Raw genomic sequence first — 5,528 nt, 5'->3', positions numbered from 1 at the left:
TTTTAGTCTACCAAAGTTGCCAGAATGCAACACACCAGAGACGGACTGGCTTTTGATAAAAGGGGATTTATTTGGTTAAAAACTTATAGTTCAGAAGAAAGGCAGCCACCTTTCATCTGAGGTTCTCTCTTATATGTGAAGGCACAGGGCAATGTCTGCTGGTCTTCTCTCCCAGCTTCTGTGTCCCAACAGCTTTCCCAGGGTGATTCCTTTCCACATCATCAAACATCTGGGTTGAGCTGTGACTACTGAGATGAGGTGTGCTGAGCTTCTCGGGCCGTGCTGCATTGAGCTCTCTTCTGATTTCTCTCTTTTAAGCCTCCAGCTAATTAAATTAAATGTCACTCATTGCAGAAGGCACGCCCCTTAGCCAACTACAGATGTAATCAACCATGCTAATGATTTACGTCTACAGCAATAGGACTAGGCACCATCAACTGGCTAAGTTTACATCTGAACCTAACTACCGCAGTACTGACGATGGTTCTTCTAGGAATTTGATAGTTCTAGCTCTTATATTTAGGTCTTTGAGCCATTTTGAATTGGTTTTTGTATATGGTACAATGTAGCAGTCCTCCTTCTTGTTTTTTGCAAATGAATATCTGGTTCTCCCAGCACCAATTGAATTGTCATTGCCCCCTTGCCAAAAATTAATCGGCCATAAATGTGAGGGTTGATTTCTGAGCTCTGAGTTCTATTCCATTGACCTATATGCCTTTCCAGTACCATGCTGCTTTGATTACTGTGACTTTGCAGTAAGTTTTAAGATCAGGAAGTGTGAAACCTCCAACTTTGCTCTTCTTTTTCAAGATGGCTTTGGCTTCTCAGAACCCTTCCCTTACCCTTCCATATAAATTTGATGATTGGCTTTTCCATTTCTGCAAAGAAGGCTGTTGGAATTGTGATTGGGTTTGTGCTGAATCTGCAAATCACTTTGAGTAGGATTGACATCTGAACAATATTTAGTCTTCCAACCTATGAACATGTAATGTCCTTCCATTTATTTAGGTCCTCTTTGATTTCTTTTACCAGTGGTCTGTAGTTTTCTACAAAACTACAAATAAATCTAACCTTTATACCCTCAGTTAAATTTATCCCTATATATTATATTCTTTTAGTTGCTATTGCAAATGGATTTTTTTCTTGATTTCGTCTTCTGCTTGGTCATTACTATTGTATAAACACACTACTGATTTTTATGGGTGTTGATCTTACACCCCACCATTTTGCTGAATTCATTTATAAGCTCTAGGGGCTTCGTTGGATTTTTCAGGATTTTCTTTAAGTAGCATCATGCCATCTCCAAATAGAGAACATTTTGCTTCTTCTTTTCCAATTTGGATGCTTTTTTATTTCTTTTTCTTGCCTACTTGCTTTGGCTAGAACCTCCAATACAATGTCAAATAATAGTGGTGACAATGGGCAACCTTAACCTTTAAAAAAAATTTTTTTTTAATACAAAAAAACCCCCCAAAAAACGCAAACCTTCTTAACTTTTGATCATTCCATTCTACACATATAATCAGTAATTCACAATAACATCACATAGTTGCATATTCATCATCATGATCATTTCTTGGAACATTTGCATCTATTCAGAAAAAGAAATAAAAAGAAAACAGAAAAAAATTCATACATGCCATACCCCTTACCCCTCCCTTTCATTGATCACTAGCATTTCAATCTAAATTCATTTTAACATTTGTTCCCCGTTGTTCTAGTTTGCTAGCTGTCAGAATGCAACACACCAGAGATGGATTGGTTTTTAATAAAAGGGGATTTATTTCATTAGTTCTTCAGAGGAAAGGTAGCTAACTTTCAACTGAGGTTCTTTCTTATGTGGGAAGGCACAGGGTGGTCTCTCCTGGCCTTCTCTCCAGGCCTCTGGGTTCCAACAACTTTCCCCGAGGTGATTTCTTTCTGCACCTCCAAAGGCCTGGACTGAGCTGCAAGTGCTGAGATGAGGTATGCTGAGCTGCTTGGGCTGTGCTACGTTGTGCTCTCTCATTTAAGTGCCAGCCAATTAACTGAAACATCATTTATTGCAGCAGGCATGCCTCCTAGCCGATTGCAGATGTAATCAGCAACAGATGAGGTTCACATGCAATTGGCTCATGTCCATAGCAACAGAACTAGGTGCCTTCACCTGGCCAAGTTGACAATTGAATCTAACTACCACACCCCTATTATTTATTTTTATTCCATATGTTTTACTCATCTGTTGATAAGGTAGATAAAAAGAGCATCAGACACAAGGTTTTCACAATCACACAGTCACATTGTGAAACCTATATCATTATGCAATCATCTTCAAGAAACATGGCTACTGGAACACAGCTCTACATTTGCAGGCAGTTCCCTCCAGCATCTCTATTACATCTTGACTAACAAGGTGATATCTATTTAATGCGTAAGAATAACCTCCAGGATGACCTCTCAACTCTGTTTGGAATCTCTCAGCCATTGACACTTTATTTTGTCTCATTTTGCTCTTCTCCCTTTTGCTCGAGAAGGTTTTCTCAATCCCTTGATGCTGAGTCTCATCTCATTCTGGGATTTCTGTCCCACATTGCCAGGAAGTTAACCTTCTTTTATTCCTGATCTTAGAGGGAAAGTTTTCAGTCTTTCAGCATTAAGTAGGATGTTAGCTGTGGGTTTTTCATATATGTCATTTATCATGTTGAGGAAGCTCCCTTCTATTTCTAGTTTTCTAAGTTGAGATGATCACATTGTTTTCCCCTTCTTTCTGTTAATGTGGTATATTATAGTAATTGACTTTCTTATGCCGAACCATCCTTGCATACCTAGGATACATCCCACTTGATCATGGTGCATAATTTGTTGAATGTGCCATTTGTTCATTTTGCTAAGGATTTTCACAATTATAATCATAAGAATATTGGTTTATAATTTCCTTTTCTTGTGGTATCTTTACCTAGCTTCGGTATGAGGGTGATGTTAGTTTTTTGAAAGATTTAGGGAGTGTGTTCCCTCCTTTTCAATTTTTTGGAAGAATTTGAGCAGGATTGGTGTTAAATCTTTTTGGAATATTTAGTAAAATTTCCCTGTGAAGCCCTCTGGCCCTGGGCTTTTTCTCGTTGGGAAGTTTTTGATCACTGGTTCAATCTCTTTACTAGTTACTGGTTTGTTGAAATTTTCTGCTTCTTCTTGAGTCAATGTAGGCAGTTTGTGTGTTTCTAGGAATTTATCCATTTCATCCTGGTTCTCGAATTTGTTGGTAAACACTTGTGTTTAGTATCATCTTATAGTCATTTTTATTTCTGTGGGCTCTGAGGTAATGTTCTTATTTTCATTTCTGAATTGAGTCATTTGTATCTTCCACCTTATTTTCCCCATCTATATAGCTGAAGTTTTGTCAATTTTACTGATCTTTTCAAAGTACCAACTTTGGTTTTGTTGATTCTCTCTGATGTTTTTTTATTCTCTATTTCATTTATCTCTAATATTTGTTATTTTCTTCCTTCTGCTCACTTTGGTTTTAGTTTGTTCTTTTTTCCCTGTGATTCCAGTTTTGAGGTTTGGTCTCTGATTTGAAATCTTTCTTTTCTTTTTTTTTTACTTCTGAAAGAGTATGCTTTACTGGGAAACAGTGCTGCAATGAACAACAGACAAATGCAGTCCAAGGAGCTTCCTACACATCACACTCAAAAAGATACACAATGTTTTGTTAACAAAAATCAACTGGATTATGGATTCTCCTGGTCAACTTCCCCAATTTCGTCCTCTGAGAGGTTGAGAAAATGCCCAACCATTTTCTTGAAGGCCTGTGGTTCACTTAGAGATAGAGCCCCTCAGGGGTGCCTTCTTGTTTTTTATAAAGAACATTTTCTTTAGATTTTTTGAAGTTTTCATTTGTTACTTTCATTCTATGTTCTCTCAAGGCCATCAGGCCAGCTTCTGTACAGATTGCCTTGATGTCAGCACCAGAGAGATCATCTTTAGCCATGATCAAGTCATCCAAGGTTACATCATCGGCCAACGTCATCCTGCTCATGTGAATCTGGAAGATGCGTTTTTTTGGTCTTCTCATCAGGCAGGGGAAATTTATCTTTCTGTCGATGTGGCCTGGTCTGATAAGAGCTGGATCCAAAGTTTCTATTCGATTTGTGGCCATGATAACTTTCACATCTCCCCTTGAATCAAATCCATCCAACTGGTTCAACAGTTCCAACATAGTTCACTGAATTTCTCTCTCACCACCAGAATTTGAGTCGTATCTTTTTGTCTCAATGGCATCAATTTCATCAATAAACACAATGGATGGTGCATGTTCTTCAGCAACTCGAAACAATTCCTGCACAAGTTTGGGCCCATCTCCTAGGTACTTCTGAATAAGTTCAGAGCCAACCACTCTTAAGAAAGTGACCAAGGTTTGGTTTGCTACTGCTTTGGCTAACAATGTTTTACCTGTGCCCGGTGGACCATAGAGAGTGACCCCCTTTGGGGGCTTTATACCCATCTCTTCATAATATTCAGGGTGTGTAAGAGGAAGGTCCACAGATTCCTTCATTTTCTTGAATTTGATTGTCTGACCCCCCAGTATCAGCATAGGTCTCCTGGGGGGCCTTTTCCACCTTCATCACTGTGACTAGGGGATTGGTGTCATCCATCAGGACCCCATCACTGCATGTACCTTGTGGTTGAGCAGGACAGAGCAGCCTGGTTCCAGTAGATCCTTGTCCACAAATGAAAGAATGCTGACGTAGTGTTCTGAGCCCACTGACGTAGATATGATGACGTGATTGTCATCAATGATCTCTTCGAAGGTTCCTACTGACATTGGGGTCCCCCTCAGATCATCCACCTTCGATCTTTCCTCCTCTTGCTTTTCCTCTAGTGGTTTCATTTGTTCCTGATTTTTAATGAATTCCTCCTCCATGAGAAGGTAATCTTTAGTTCTCTCTAACTTCAATAATTTTAACCAGCACTGAGTGTGAGGTGTCACCAGTGGGAGTTTGCTGGCAGCATCTGGTCCCTTTGTTTTCTTCTTCTTTTTACCCACTCTAGTTGGTGCAGGGGGTTCATATTTCTTTTTCTTGTCCTTGTCATCCTTTTCACCCCCTCCAGGACCGTGACCACCACTCTGACTTTGACCCATCTTGCTTCAGCCGCTCAAACCGCCGCTGCCGGAAATACGTCCCTCTTTCTTCTTTCTTAATTCAAGAATTTAGAGCTATAAAATTTCCTCTCAATGCTTGATGTTATTATTTCTGCACAGGTCTTGACATCTGTCCTTTATGGTTGGCTCTTCAAGGGTGTAATTTATGTCTGATTAGCTTTTCTTTTCTCCCCAACATTTGGCACAAAGCTTTGAAGGATAAATGAATGACTACTGTAGAAGCATTTGATAGGGCAGTCGTTAAGAAGGTGGAATTTCTGTCCTAGCTCCTCCTCTGTCTGCTGTGTGACCTCTGTTAAGTCTTTTGAACACTCTGCGCCTCCATGCCCCCATCTGTAAAATGACAATGGTCTTAGGTTTGTTGTGGGGTTTATATGAGATAATCCAT

General features: G+C 39.5%; 1 pseudogene; it reads right to left on the bottom strand.

The window, feature by feature from the left end:
- Positions 1–3,653: 3,653 nt before the first annotated feature.
- Positions 3,654–5,128, bottom strand: LOC143665391 (26S proteasome regulatory subunit 4 pseudogene; annotated as a pseudogene).
- Between the last annotated feature and the right edge of the window lie 400 nt (positions 5,129–5,528).

The sequence above is a fragment of the Tamandua tetradactyla genome, chromosome 21, assembly GCF_023851605.1.
Source record: "Tamandua tetradactyla isolate mTamTet1 chromosome 21, mTamTet1.pri, whole genome shotgun sequence".
Taxonomy (NCBI): Eukaryota; Metazoa; Chordata; class Mammalia; order Pilosa; family Myrmecophagidae; genus Tamandua; species Tamandua tetradactyla.
The sequence above is the reverse complement of the archived record's forward strand: the minus strand, read 5'-3'. Positions and strand labels throughout refer to the sequence as shown.